The sequence below is a fragment of the Macrobrachium rosenbergii genome, chromosome 20 (assembly GCF_040412425.1).
Source record: "Macrobrachium rosenbergii isolate ZJJX-2024 chromosome 20, ASM4041242v1, whole genome shotgun sequence".
Classification (NCBI taxonomy): Eukaryota; Metazoa; Arthropoda; class Malacostraca; order Decapoda; family Palaemonidae; genus Macrobrachium; species Macrobrachium rosenbergii.
The window spans coordinates 11,635,001-11,652,500 of NC_089760.1; the positions used below are offsets into that span (position 1 = coordinate 11,635,001).

The 17,500-nt window shown below is 32.9% G+C and overlaps 1 protein-coding gene across 1 annotated transcript in view; it reads right to left on the reverse strand.

Annotated features, from left to right (window-relative positions):
• LOC136849044 (major facilitator superfamily domain-containing protein 6-like) overlaps window positions 1-17,500 on the reverse strand; it is a 725,072-nt gene that overhangs the window by 592,571 nt on the left and 115,001 nt on the right. The gene's annotated exons all lie outside the window — the stretch shown is intronic.

Consider the following 17,500-nt stretch of genomic DNA (forward strand, 5'->3'; position numbering starts at 1 on the left):
ACTTGCAAGTGACTGCTAAGAATGCCACCTTGGGGGTGCATTACTAGGGTCAAGTCAGACAGGTAATGACTTGCAGTACTTAGTTTTTCATTAGACACCTGCATTGGCTTAACTGAGCCTGGGAAAACATGGGAATGCTTGGTGCAAAAAACATCAAAACAACTTGTTTTCTTTTGAAATGTACTTTAATTCATGTAGTGAAAATGAAAAATAATTTACTTTAACTTTAAGTGAAAATCAAGAGGAAAAATCAATACAAATGGCAAGGACGTTTGTGAAAATATATAAAAATATATATATATATATATATATATATATATATATATATATATATATATATATATATATATATATATATATATATATATATATATATATATATATATATATATATATATATATATATATATATATATATATATGTACTGTATATATACATACATACATATATATATATATATTATATATATAATATATATATATATATATATATATATATATATATATATATATATATATATATATATAAATGCATATATATATTATATATATACATATATTGTCATAAACATCTTTGCCATTTTGTATTGATTTTCCCTCTTGATTATATATATATATATACTATATATATATATATATATATATATATATATATATATATATATATATATATATATATATATATATATATATATGTATGTATGTATGCATGTAATAGGCACGGGTACTTAACCCCCGCCTTTCTCGCATTTTTGGACTACAAGTCTTCAGTACAGTAGGGGACGGATGAATACTGAGATTCGACCTCAAGTGTATCATATTATGGTGGGAGATAACCGAACCCATTCTTAGCATCCGTTCTTCATTATAAGTATTAAGAAACTGGATGGTTAAAATGTCATTGTAGCATTTAGATATATACATACATACAAACATACATATATATATATATATATATATATATATATATATATATATATATATATATATATATATATATATATATATACTGTGTATATATATATACTGTATATATATATACTGTATATATATATATATATATATATATATATATATATATATATATATTCATGTACATATATATACATGTGTGTATGTGTGTGTGCGGATTTGCATTTATTTCTCTTTGGTGTGCATGCTTAAATGAGTGTGTCTTGGTTTTGGGCACTCCTGCTAATATTTTTCGCAAGACAACATTTATACAAAATTCATTTCAGTGGAATTTGCTTTTCAATCCTCTTTCCATAGCATGAACAAATAAAATATCAAAAATGAGAATTATGCCTAATTTCCTATTAGAAACTTAATTTCCTTTCTTCTCCACATTTCCTTTGATCAACAATTTTTGATAAATTTCTTCACTTTTCGTAGCATCCTGAGCCAGTGTTTACTGGTACCATTGTGAGACCACCTATCTGTTATTCTAAATATATCGAGCTTCCCCGTCTTTTATTTACTCATTCAGCTTGGCCCCTCCAACTTTTGTTTGTAACTTTTCCTACGTACTAACACTGGAACGAAGCCTGCCACTGACTTTTTTTTATCTCTATTGTACTGCCTAACAACTCTGCCTCGTAGGGGAACAGTTGCTTTATCACTTGCCATTCACAGTCTTATCTTCTCTTAAAAATGTGCGTATTTCTTTAATTGCTACATCAGTTTATTACAAATTAAACCTGAACACCTATCGTCACGTCTGCTTTTCTTTCATCATGACGTCATTTAACTTTCTGAACAAAGTACCATCCTCATTGGGTATCAGTGACACCCTCAGTACTGTACCCTAAAGTATTTACAGATTTATAAGTATTATCAAAACTTCCAATTCATCAAAATTTTTCTTTCAAATGTAAAGTAAAAAAAAATCCTATCTGTCGGACAAGTCTCATTACGTAAAATGACATTCATTTACCTGTACTTTACACAACAGTAAGAACCCTTGATTATCTAATAGTCTTTATATTAATTTCCTCTAAAGTACACAAGTTCTAAATTATACATCACATGCAAGCGATGTAGATTAAATTTTTAAAATACTCGCTACATTTCAAGGCATAATTGCTGTGTAGCCTTTAAAAGAAGCTTGACGGAATTAATCTTTGCTATATCAGTGAAGACCTTTTGATGCTCATCTTCCTCCTTCTCAAGTATGTGCATATAATAACTAACAGAGTTAAATTTGGTTCATCGAACGCGTGCAGTAGTTTGTAAGATAAAAAATATTACATGACAGCTATTTGTTATTTTTTTTTTACTTAGAAACGTATGCAGCTCCTTCCCAAGTAATTATCTTGATTGTAAGCAAAACAGATATTACTCACTCAAGTATGAAATTAAAATAATGTTGGCCTTAACAGAGATCCAGGACGGATAAGAAGTAATGTGAGTTGCCGTGTATGAAGGTAATTCTTTACTGACCAACCACTCTCGGAGAGTTCTCCAGTTCTAAGAATCACTTTGAATAAGCACCATTAAGCTTACTGCGCCTTTTCCGAGGTAATGATATATTAATACCTTTAAATGAAGTTTGTAAATGATGCTTAGTCAGAACTGTTATTGACAGTGTGCTTTCAATTGCAAATCTATTGTGACAATTTCGTACAATTAAGTAGAATGGCTTTTGAAAGGTATTAAGATATTCCTCTGATTTTTTAGCAAGTAATAATAGAATTCTTTGCAGGATACATTGGTTAAAATTTTACAATTCCAGAAAATGGAAGTGGGTTAAGTCATTTACAATCTAAATTACATAAACACTTATATCCGTAATTATTAATTAATGTTAAGTGGGGCAAAGTTAAGTTACCATCCATAAGAATGTAGGTGAGCGGTGATATTCTTTGGCTGGCGTTTAGTGCAGGACAGGAATCGTGTTTAACGTACAGTATATACCACAGTATCCGTTTAATGCAAATACCTTAATATCAATTATAGCTTTCTGCACGTCACTATGATAGGCGTTCAGGTGCTTTTAATAAATGAAGAGTTGATTTCTATTTAGAAAGCAGTCGCGTGGAAAATATCAGAGAAATGGGCAATATGAAAGTTTCAATATCTAATCAAAACCACAGAGTATGGAGGTATACCATTACAAAGAATGTGGAGTATAGAGGACAGAAATTATTCTTAATTGCCCAGTTTCTATGAAATAAATTTTCAGTATGATGAAGTTCACAGTACAATTTGTTTTATAACATTAAGGTATTCTCCCTACAGGATGGGCTCATGAAAAATGACCAAACAGTGATTACTACTACATTCATAGTTTTTAAAACTGCTAAATCATAGATAAACCACCCGTCCAAAACTAACTCCCACAACATTACCCTCTTTATACAGCGCATCACCAAGAGTAAAACAACCCTCCATCTCTATCTTCAATAAGGCCCTTCCTTTCCTCTTGTCCTTTTCATTACGCTTCTCAATTTTACACTTGTTTTACCAACCTATCATCCTCCATTAATTTCAGATGACAGATACTCGAAAACACTGATGCCTGCTGTCACATTTGGTAGCTATCTCTACATTTCTTGCCAATTAAATTTTCCTTATATCACATATACTTTAAAAACAGTTCATCTATATAGGTTCAACTGTTTTGCTTTCATTTGTATTCAATATCCACACTTCACTGTTATAAATGAGAGTTTTCTCAGTGCCACCTTCTCACATTCCAACTATGGCTTCCATGTATAATTCTCTCACACAAATCAACTACTTCATTCTCTCACCACCCCTATTACCATTCATAGCCCAATCTTCTTGGTTTACATTTACAGTCATAACGTTATTCTTGCTCGCATTCTCTCAACTTTTCATCTGCAAAACATCACTTATTCTACACTCCATCTACCACTTTACTTTCTCACAACTTTGAGCCTTCTCCTAATGTTTTATTTCTGTCTTCTGCCATAAATCAGTAAAGAAAAGAATTGGACTCACGGATACAGTACATACACACTTGTTTCAGCTCCAATTTTACACCAGGCCAGTCACTCTTCATATACAGATTTTAAAAAGTTTGACTTCTCTGATAAAAGCTTATTTTTCTCTACTCCCCAAAACGTATCTTTTATACCTTACGTCCTCAGCACCCTACACGTTGCCTCTGTATCAGCTATGCCTTAAGCTTTTTCTAGGTCCATGTATGGCACATTCAGAATTTTACCTTTACTTTCAAACTTTTCACAAAAGCCCTTCATAAAAAACACATTTCATTTACTCGTCTTCTTCACTGTTTTATCACAGCTACTCCACTTTTATTCTTTTGTTTATGTTTCGTAACTTAAGTAAGAAAATCACATACATTTCCCCTAGTATACTGAGTCCCGTTATGCCCGTATTAATTCTTGCAGTCTCATCTGTCACATTTGCAATTATATGGATGAATAACTATTTCTATTACCCATTTCTTAGAAACATTTTGTCATCCAGCCATATTCTGTAATGTCTGGTCATCGACTTAATTACACTTTCATCCCTGAACTGCATCATCTCACTTATAATCCCACCAACTCTAGGTACCTTTTCATTTCTCCAATTGCTCCATGTCCTTAATGGTTCCTTCCACAAGCATTCTCAGACTTACACTAGACCTCTTCACGCTTCGATTATTTAGATCCTCCTCTCTTTTTTCTTCTACGTTCAGCATATTTTCAAAATGCTCACTCCGTTGACCGAGAACTGCATTTTCTTCTCACAACATATTTCCAATTGCATCTTTTATTTTGATAATCATTCTCTCTACATTTATTTTGTGTAAAGTCCATCATCTTCTCCTCCCACTTTTACATTACGCGCCTTCTTTTTGGTCTCTGGTTTCTCCTGCCCACCTCCCATCATGTTATTACAGATAAAGAAACCTATTCAAGCCTTTCACTTTCCTATTCCTTCCTCCCACAGCCTGAAAACTTCTACCATTTCCTACTAAGTAAGCCTATCCTGAAATATTACACTCTTAATGTCCACCTTCAACAATTTTACTCACTATACTGCCATACATGAATCAAAAATTATACTTTTATATCCTATTATCAATATCCAGTAAACTTCACGCGTATTAATTCCACATTAGCTCAGCCTAATCAGAAATCAGATATGCAGGTCTCATATCGCTTACATATCTGTAATGGGATGTTGAATGGAAACAGATAAACTAATTACAACAACTCTATAACTCATAAGTTATTGGTTTCCCATTGCCATTTGTGCATGCGAATAATTATAAGATATTCATAAGAATATCCTCACACTAAAATGACACGGTGTCTTGCTGAGGAGGATGTAACTACCCTTCCATTTTTGTGTCCAGAACCAGATATTTATTTATTTTCTGATGACTTTGGAATTGGTTGTCATAGTTCCCCATTTTGCTATTAACGACCGCACGTGTCTCCGAATCCCCGTTTGTTTTCTAAATAAAATGTAATTGCAAGCTACTTAGTACTTATTTGGACCTTGCATTTTAGGAAGTAATCATTAACTTAAGTAACATAAGCGCATTTAACCTTTTTTCTGTAATATATATATATATATATATATATATATATATATATATATATATATATATATATATGAAAGATATCTCCCATCTTCTTAAGAATTTTGGTGTTAATGTCGCATTTAAGAACAATAAAATAATGAAACATGTACTTATCAAGAACTTCCCCGACAATATTAAAGGGTGTGTATATAAAATTCCGTGTAAGTCTTTTGACAACTTTTATATTGGCCAAACGGGCAAAGGGCTGGAAAAGAGAATAGAACAGCATAAAAAATGTGTGAGATATGCACAGGGGAACAGTGGTATTTTTGTACACTTTAGTGAGAACAATCATGTTATCAACTGGGAAGGGACAAAAAGGATTGTATAATCTAATAATGCACTGGAAAGGAATATCATTGAATCTAGCTTTATAAAATAAAGTTACAGCCATAATATGAATATAAGTCAAGGGATGCGTAAACTTGGTCCTTTAATATCAAAAGAAATTTGTCAATTGTTTAAATTTTAAGGTAGGCAGTAGACTGGTAGAGATATATGGAAATAAGATTATCATAATTGTAAACACAGTACGGGGGCACCAGTGCTAATGAGTTTTCCAAACCCCGCCTCCCTAACACCTGTCAGCTGTGGAGCTGATGTCGCCTATGGTCGGTATGTTTATCAGTATTGTCCCCTGAGAGTATATTGCGATTTTTAGCCAAATGAGTTTTGAAGGCAACTCCTACCTTGACACCGGCCGGTGGATGGTTAGGTAGTTTCTAACGATTGTGTATGTTCATCAGTAGTATATATATTTGTGACTTCTAATACTCTGTATCAGTCCTTCGTCAATGGCTTGGAAATAAAGTCTTATTTTTCACCTGTGGCAATGTGTGATAAATGAATCACGTACAAAGTGATTATAATCATATATATATGTATATATATATATATATATATATATATATATATATATATATATATATATATATATATATATATATATATATATATATATATATATATATATAGGTGTAACACGAGTTTATGCAAATATTACGAGAAATGAAAGAAAAAGTAATTTTCAGCAGAAAATATTCTATAAAGATATGCATTTTAAGGCTTCGTTTGTTGGTGACCTGAAATTTTAAAACAACCATTTATCATTAACACTGCTCTCTGGCCAGTAAGATGGTGTACGGGATGTTGCAGTAGTCAGGGCAATCAGTAGGGGAGGGTGGGGATGGAACGATTAGGCTGATGTGAATAAACTACCTCCAAAGCAAATGTATTCTCTAAATATTGAACAAAGGGAAAAAATGCATGCATCGTTGAAACCCTCTCCCTCTCCATTATTGGTATTCAGTGGAAACCGATAAAAAAATAATCCTAATTGAGTCTCCCCTCCATCAAATATAGGGTAATTCCTTATACACAAATCAAAGACTTAAATTAAAAATCTCTCCTTCTCCATCAAAAGTAGTCATCAAACATCAGACAAAAGGAAAAAAACCATTAACAAACAAGCTTTCATCTCCATCAAATGAAAACACAATGGAAACATTATTGAAAATTCCCTTCCTTCCTGTCAAAGGTAGCCTATTCATACAGTAATCGAAAGAGGTAAAAAAGCTGACATTACTCAAAATACAGTATCCTCCCTCCCTGCTTACCCTTGGCAACTTGACGAGTTCTGACTCATGATTCAGCAATTCCGTGACGAGGCGGCAGGACAGAGCATGCTAGAACTCAACAATCACAAATAAATGTTGCAAAGTAATATTTACACTACTTACTTGACGTGTAAAACCATACTGTACCGCTGTAAGCTAATCATTAAAATTAGATTACATGAAGTTCGTTTACAGTTGATTTAGTAATTGAAGAGACTGTAATGTTACATTGTTCAATAAATTACTAGAAAAAGAATCATAATTTAAAAGGTTGGCAATCAACTTGCCTCATTTGCTCCATCTCCCTCCCCACATCCCAGGCTACACCGACCTCCCGTCAACAACCTCCAGCACACAAGAGCGGTGTTAATGATGAATGGTTATTTTAAAAATTCACCTCACTGACAAACGGAGCCTCAAAACGCATATCTTCATAAAACATTTTCTGCTCAGAATTACTTTTCTTTCGTTTCCCGAAATAATTGCATAAACTCGTGTTACACTCTGCATATGCATACACGCCCACACGCCCACACACACACACACACACACACACACATATATATATATATATATATATATATATATATATATATATATATATATATATATATATATATATATATATATATATATATATATATATATATATATATATATTATATACCTCATACGCTCACAAACTGTCATACTAACACATGATTGCATATATATATATATATATATATATATATATATATATATATATATATATATATATATATATATATATATATACTCGTATATATATATATATGCAAATATATAACAATAAAATAGGCAGAAAGTGGAATCGAAAGTGCCTTATTATTGCTAAATTAGCAAAAAATTTACTTCGACAGTAATCTTTGTCAACAGCCATATATAATCATGTTTCCTTGCATTAGAAAATACCATATTTAGGATTTTTTCCTTTGTTATGACAAATATGATCTACCCTTCCCTGGAGAAAGACGTTCTCGTTTTTATTTTGGTAGACTGTACTTGTATCAGTTACAAGGATATTGGCCCATTACTTTTCTTACTTATGAAATTATAAGTCTAAGCATTCTTTACTACCCTGACGATGGACTCGGTTCAATCTCTGCCAGGAAGTGTAAATTTCGAAGGGCTCTGGAAATTCATCCGAATATGATTGGCTTTGGCATCGACCGAGCTATCGTGTCGTTAGGCCTGTACAATTCTCGCTCCCTCATTTGCAAGTCAATATTCCAGATCCGAAACACTTTCCCTTTGGAGTGTATCGCTTCCGCTTTCCAAAAGAGTTTTGTTTGAACAGCCATTTCCTCCTAACTCATGTTGCAGGAGGGTCGCATTTTGAAATATCACATTGTTAATTCCTCGTTTCTTATTGAATTGCTTATCATAAATTTGTTTTCTTAAAGTGGAGTAGTCTATCCCAGAGTCACTAACGTTATCATCCCTCTGAAAATAATGAAGCTCAAAATTTAGATTTCTTTATGTTTTATCCATTCTAGTTTTCAAAATTAGTGTCCTTAGAGTATTAGCTATCAACAGAATTACTTAGGCTCTATCGAATAACTGAAGTTATCTAAAAGAATAGAGGAAATTATCTATATGGACTGATAGGGAAAGAAAATAAGGGTGTTGATCAAGTGTTTATGTAATAGTTATATGAGAAATTTGCAATTACACGGTAGAATCAATAAACAGTCAATGAAGAGATTTTGACAGATAAATAGCGGAGAAAATAATTTACTGAGGCCTTAAAAAAATCTTTTAAGATAGAAATGAAAACCTTTGCCAGAATAAGCTTGACAGGAGAGTGAATGAACTAGTGTAAAATTGAGTCAAAGACACAAGCGTTTTGTGTTAACGTCTCTTTTAATATCTTTATGGAATAAGGTACGGAATTAGCTGGAGTATGGAAAGTAAGTGAGTTATGAATAAAGAGTAAAATTGATAGTCTAGAGATACTGCAGTACTGATTGTGTATAGTGAAGAGAAGCTGATGAAACTAATAAAAAAAACCTTGAAAGTGTTTGCAACAGGAGAAAGTTGAAAGTGAAAGTGAACAAGTTAGATTTAGTGGGTAAAGGAGAACCAGGAGCACACAACATGGACGATAATATAAATGAGAAAAGAGAGGAAGCAAAAAAGATATCGGAGAGTGGAATCTGTAGTTAGTGTGTACGAAGGGATTAATGAACACATGCTCCTTACTTGAAGTGAAATGTGGATGGTGAATGCGAATGAGAGAATAGAGTTGGACGCTTTTGAGACGAAGTGTTCTCGTAGTATAAGTGTCATAGGAAGGATCTAAAAGGGGAGAACTGTGGGGACACTTGGAATTGGCATCAAAGATGGGCCACAATCGTAATAGAGCTTTCCTCTATTTGGAAAGAATGGAATATACTAGGCTGGAAGAAAGGGGGCACAATTTAGGAGCGTGATGGAGGAGGGGAGACCCAGAAAGTACTGGACAGATGATGTGAAAGACGAATTGAAAAGGATGGGCCTCAACATTCAGAGCGACATAGGTGTATGAGTATATGAGCCATCTGTGTAATAGATAATGTTATGGTAGTTGTTTTCTAAATAGCTGTTTCATCCATGATTCAGCTGTTAAGGCATAAATGAGGCAGCTTTACGAGAAAAATCACAATAGAACCTTTCTAAATAAAAAGGCAGACAGTTAGACAAAAATAAAAAAAAAGGGAACACTACACCAAAGTTCATCATCACACCTAAGTAAAAGAGAAAGAATGATATTCTTACCGCCCAGAATTAGTAGAGCTCTTCATTTAAACTTTTCTGTCTCTCAAATACCCATCAGCATAATATACTCGGCTGTAAAACACATGTAATGAGCTTACAAAAGGGGGCTTATATCACCTTAGAAAAAGAAATAAACGTCCATCGTCATTTGTGAAGAAGGCCCATAGCTATGTATAAATGAAGGACCCATGAAAGCTAACTGAGATTTTATGAGGCCTCGTCGAGTATTTTATTCAAGTGACATACGAGAATCCCGGCTAATTAGCAACACGTCGCGCCACTGCTCTGATATATAAGGGCAAAATCCTGCCCACGATGACCACTTTGTCATCGCTAATGACTTGTTTAACCTCCATTTGGTGACATCATTATGAAGTTAAACCATCGCCGGTGGGTTGAGAGATCACCGAACTTCTAATGTTTCATAAATAGGTGAGCCAATATTTCCCTCCTGATCATAATTCAAAAACTTTCTCCACCTAATTTCCGTAGCCAAGAAAGTTAGAAGTAAATATGACTAATTTTTAGTGTTTGGGTTTCTGTTTTACTGTTTGTGCTTGCAAGTTTCCGCTACGTAAATGTGCATGTTGTTTATATGTGTATGTACATGTATGTATGCTTTTATATATATATATATATATATATATATATATATATATATATATATATATATATATATATATATATATGTATAAATATATTATATATATACATGTATGTATATACTGTATATACATATACGTGTATATATATATATATATATATATATATATATATATATATATATATATATATATATATATATATATATATATATATATATATATATCAAGTGAGGCTTTGAGACATCATCACCCCGAGTGACTTGATAAGGGGCGGGAGGCCTATACCTTACAGCGGCACTCCCTTCAGGTGAAAATGTATGTGGTCTTATATCTGCCTATCTACCCACTTACCTATATACATACACACACACACACGGACGGACGTGTGTATGTGTGTGTATATATATATACATACATATATATATATATATATATATATATATATATATATATATATATATATATATATATATACATACATACATACATAGATATGCGTGCCTGTGTGTGTGTATGAATATAGGTAAGTGGGTAAGTAGGTAGACATAACACCACATGCTTTGTCACCTTGTGACACTGAAAGCTATAGGCCTCTTGCCCCTGAGCAAGTCATTATTTTAAGGGTGATGATGTCTAAAAGCCTGGCCTTTTCCACGTAATAATTTGCAGTCGTTGCGAATGTAAAGTAATATGAATACACTATAAAGTTATGTAATATTATGCAATTCCGAATAGTTTATAAATATAGGCTACATTCTTTTGCAATAAAATAAAACACTAAATTATTTCTTAAAATAAAAAAAATATTGTATTAATTGCTTCCAGATACTTCATAAATCCCTCTGGATTATTTCTCATATATTAGTGAAACATTATTTGTTACTATTTGACTCTGACACTATTTACTTAACATGGTCGTTAGCTGAAATATAATACTACTCGTCCATACAGCTGTAAATGATTAACAGATTTTCAGAAAAATTATTGTTTCCAATTATAAGTTCTCTTTGAGACTGAGATTAAAGTTAATGAATTTGACGTTTTTGTAGGATCAAAATCACATACAGAATTAATGAACTCTAAACTCAATTAAAAATTGCCCTGATTTTTCCAAAATAGAAGACATATAATGCACCTTCTTAAGATTACATTTGACATCTTGTATGTGGATAAAAATTAAGCACATTTATTTGCGAAAACAAAGGCATCATGTAAGTTCTTAAAAAATTCATAATTCTCATTTACATTATTAGACGTAATGAAATGGGCATAAATCACCTTCCAAATTTGAGAGGGTTAATCATTCTTGCTTTCAGTATAGCTGTCAAGGACGGAAATTTTGGACATGCTGCACTTCATCAACAGATTCCGAGATATTGTTATAGTTATTAGGAGATGGATATGTAACGACATCTAATGTTATTTCATTTGTCACACACACACATACATACATATATATATATATATATATATATATATATATATATATATATATATATATATATATATATATATATATATATATATATATATATATATAGTCGTTCTCATCAAATGAAAATATTTCAGGAGACCTTTTTATCATGGGCATTTTAATTTTAAAACGTAAAATACTGTACTACCTTTTCTCTGTTGTGTACTGATAATCTTTTCATTGGTTGAAGTCCTCCTTCCCATAAATACTTAAAGGCTCGTTTCTTCGTCAAATATCTATGACTTACTAAATAGAAAACCTAAGAAATATACCATTCCAGGATGTCATTCTCCCATTTAAATCTAAATGTATTCTCTACTAGACTATTTTTCCTTGCCATTCTCATTGCAAAAATGTTTAATTTTTCATTTTTATTCATAATATTTTTTATCACACGTTCAAAATAATTTTAGTTTTTCCACCTGCAACAATTACCCTCTGGTGCTATACGAATATTTACAGAGACACTAGTTTTAATTGCCCTAATAACATTATGACAGGGTACTGATAAACCATTATAACATCATACTCGAAGGGCAGCTTTGTCTCACTGAACCAGTCATGGGGATAATATACTACCTGCACTATTGATCATCATTGTAATACTTATGAATGTGTACGACCTTCCAATTAGCTTATCAAGAGTTTCACCGAATTCTAAACTGTCAAAACCCACTAAATAAGATGGTGGTGTTCATATGCTGAAAAGCTCTAAATTTGTCTAGTTGAAAAATAAGAGCTCGCTAATCATTTTATTTTCTACTATTTATTTGACCAGAGGTCTGGTTTTTTACTCAATGTTTTATTGATTGTTTTTAACTAACGGCATCACAACAACAACGTCATCAACAGAGAAAAAAATCTTTACTTGTTAAAAAAATATATGTATGCTGAAGCATATATACACACACGCACTCATTGAACACATAAACCATGTAGGAATCTGCAAATATGAGGATATTGTGAGCTTAAAAGTGAACGTTGCTCTTGCCAAGAAGGAAGACATTCATCATACATTATTCCTCCAGAATCTCCCATTTGGAAAAATACTCTTAGATCGTATGTGCTTTTAGTAAAGGCGAGGTCTGCTTCTTTACTTACCATTCACGCTATGCGTGGGATTGACATGAATGACTATAGGAACATATCAATAAGAATATATTAAGGAAACTTTATAAAATAAAAATGATATTAAAATAGAGAGGTGTGAGAGTCGATCAAAGTAGCATACAAATTTAAATGTACCGAAGGGACATGTCAAGCCCTCAGCTATGACTACATAGGTCGCACCACCACCACTCTACGCAAACGACTGCAAGCTCACCGCAACAAGGGGCAATATTTCAGCACTACGTAAAACGACTGCGACCGGAACAGAAGCTGTGAGTATGAATCAACAACGGCCTCCGTTGAATGTATAGAGAAATACGGACTTCATCCTCCCTTCTTCAAGGAAACCGCAGGAATCCGTGAGAATCCGAAGGCAGACACGAGCGATAAAACACACCTGGACACAACTACCGACAACGTAGCAAATCAAGATTACCGGCCAGAGACGGGAACCATGCCATTGCCGACGTCCTTGGGCCGCGTCCTAAGAAGTATGATGTCGCCCAGACGGAGACCCGCCGACCAATAGACACTCAGCACCCCAATGAGTCATGTATGAAATTCAAGCGTCCGCATACAGCAAAAAAACTGCATGTTGATTTGTAATCCAGTCCTGATGAAGCCGCCCTCGAGAGGTGACGAAATGGCCCGTCGACTAATAAAATGAAAAGGTAAATGGAAAGAATCCCGCATGATTTTCCATACCAGAAGAGAAAAAGAAGTATAGACTGATTCGGGGTCTTGATAAGAAGATATTATCTGCAAACATTGTCACTGATTTCAATAGAAATATATATATATATATATATATATATATATATATATATATATATATATATATATATATATATATATATATATATATATATACATATAATATATATCTATATATATGTGTGTGTGTATTTACGTATGTATACCTTTTCCTCTTAGGTCGACTGTTTCTAAAAACAAGTTGAGTGTTAATTTTCCTTTTTTCTGCAATCCTTTTGCTGTGCCTGTGTAGATGCATGTATCTACTACGAAAAATTTATAAAATTAAATCTAGCAATGTCAAAAATAAAAACTTGAAGCAGATATACGTACATAGATGTTTAAATACAACATAAGCAGAGCATGGAAGGAACAAAATTGCAGTCTAAAACAAAAACAGAAATTCGCTCTTTGAAGTTGACAAAAAGGGACGAATAACAGCAAAATGTACCAAAATGAATCTAGAAGGGTAAAAAAAAAATTATTAAAAAAATAAGCCAGCCAATTCTGATTCAAGGACACGCTGATATTTTTCATGTAAGAAACTTGTGGATTAGAAAAAGATCATTTCCATTTAGTAATAGAAGGGGCAAAATGGGAATAAAAAAAACAGAAATTCTCTCTCCTGACGATTAAAGAAGAACGAATAACAGCAAAATATATCATATTAATTCTAGAAAGGCATAAGAAAAAGTTATTAGTGTATTAGAAAAAAATAAGCCTGGTTCAAGGACATGCTGATATTTTTCACGTAAGAAACTGGTGGAGTGAAAAGAAGGGAATGTCCATTTAGCAGAAACATGTTTTGAAATATCCGTTTTGGAAGCCACAGAAACGGAATTCATATACCGCGCTGTATATTGCAAACACATAAACTTAGGGTACAAAATGATAACCGCGCTCATTCAATACCAAGATAGGGTCGTCCTCATGAATTCCCTAAGCGATTAGTGGGACTTCCGACAGAGCTTTCCATTTACTTTACTGACTGATACCTTGTTCTCAGCAAGTCTTTTGGGATGAGGCTGGCTGCTAGCTCCATTCCAATTTCAGTTGACATATATTTATTTCTGGGTCCCTTTAATGCAACGTACTTGGATAACACCTATTTCAAAATGTTCTCAGTAACTCGTTTTTCCAAATCAAATATCTTGGTTATGAACTGCTTTATTATTAATTTCATTAGATTAAGAAATAAAGGATTGTTATCAGATGGCTCTCATCAAAATCGTTCAAGAGCCAATTATAGTTCCTAAATTATATGTATAAGAATAACATATTTCTAATATTCAGCCTTATTATGGCCGTAAACATGAGAAATTAATATACAGAGAACTACTAATTTTAGAATGATTTTACCTCAGTTAATAAATTAAGTAAAATCGTATACTTGGACACGTATTCCATCACTGAATGCTAACGCTACAATCCTTGAAAGGGGAGCCCAAATCTCAATTTCTTCTGGGGATTGTTGGAGGCACTCAACGTGGATACATTATCAGAATTTTTTTTCAGCAATGCATTGTTTGATAGTCAATTCTTGCAGGTAAGAGATATAAAACGAAGACCTGACACATATGTAAAAGGATCCTATTTTTAAGCCCTGGATATCATATTAGGATTAATAATATTATAACTTTCGGTATGCTTTGAATTAAAGGTCAACAATATCTCAATAAAATTTCACTGATGTTAGGTTGTAATCATACACATTATAAGCATCGTTATATAATCGTAACTCAAGGCACTTTAAGGAAGTTATGCCTGCAAATTCTTCTCTCTCTCTCGCTCTCTCTCTTAGTCTCGGTAAATAGTTCACCGACACTATTTCGGGCAATGCAATCTGGATATATCAACGCCTTCCTCACCTCACCTCGTTTAGTAAGTTTACGCTAGACACTTGAGGTAAGTCGATGAAAGCCGTTGCAGTTTGGAACCAAGGTCAAATACATAACCCTATATTTTGGTAAAATTAGTGCTATGATTGCTATGCATATTTCAAAACGTAAGGCTACCTAGAAACTAAAAATCCAGGATACAGATGATAGGAATATTTGTAGTGTTACTTAACTACACGCAAGCTAACAAGTTAAGTTTTTATGGAAATGGTAAAGGTGAAATTTCATTTACTGGGAGAGACAGAGAGGGAGAAAGAGAGCGAGAGAGAGAGAATTTACATAATTTTACTCATCTTTAATGTTCACCAGTTAATAGCAACGATTATTCTAAATTTCCCAAAAAATAAATAAAAATCATTCTCGCTATATAAAAAAAAAGCATAATGAAATATTAAATGCATATTTCCCTTGTGGCATTTTGACAATGCAATCAAAACGGAGAGAGAGAGAGAGAGGACACTCTTTAATGATTCTTTTGACTCTTACACATAAAAACTCATATTTTACAGTAAGCTGAATACCATAATAAAAACTTGAGGACTAGTAACGTTATATGCTATGCTAATATATCTTATCTTTCCTTATTAGGTCAACAGATATACGCACTATTTAATACCTTGGCTACATAGGCGTTTCAGAATTATTCACACGAATTTTCGTACGTTTCCTGCGCATTACTCTTACCCACAGAGTGAAGAGCATATAAAGAAATGCAAAATTCGAAAATTTTTAGACTCTCGCTAGACCTGATAGTTTTTTTTTTTTTTTTTTTTTTTTGTGAGAAAACTGCAAAAATGATGCATGATACAATGCTCAGAATCCTCTCTCACCGAGGTACGCGCGAAAGCCTCCAGCTCTCCACAAGTTTGGGCAGATCATTGCCACCGGAACTCGGAAATGAACAAATATTCCAAAATATTCGTTCATTCGCTCATTCTGCCGCAAAGACTTTAATTATCACTGTGGAAATACTGAATCATTGCAATGATGCTTAGCACTCACAGTGACGCATATACTGTATTCCATTAGAAATTGTCCGTTTTCCATTACTTACCGAGACTCTTTGTCCATCATACCAGAAACTTATTTCTTGTTAGTCATATGCTCAGTCATCCTCCTTTTTCTTTAGTATTTTACACTAAATATATGTGAAAGAAAACAATTGTACTCTTAATTACGCAAAAATTATACATAATAAAGAAAATAAACAATCAAGTGCGTTTCTGGATAGCGAACTTTTATTGGATATGATAATTTCGGATCGAAGAAAATTTATTTTTCGAAGCACCAGACACATGTCAAGTGACAAAATCTGTCATTCGTCCTTTCTGAAAATGAAATGCTAATATATCTTCGTTTGTTGACGCTTAATATCTAGATGGATTGAAATAAAAATTATACAGATTCGTGATCAGATCCGAAGACATTTCATGGCGAAAAAAAACTGAGTATTTTAAACTGCACCGAAATATGTCATCTAATCCAGAATCGAATTCTTGGCAGCATACTAAATAATCATTCAGATCTGAACATAACAGAAAAATGGTAAAAATGTTATTTTTGTTCGAAAGATTCATCGGATCACTAGTAACCAATCTAAGAACTAGTATGTTCATATCAGTTTTAATGCAGATATTTTGCGCGGCAAAACCTGCAAAATAAAACTACTGCCCATCTTGACGCAGTTAATGGGAGAGTTCAGA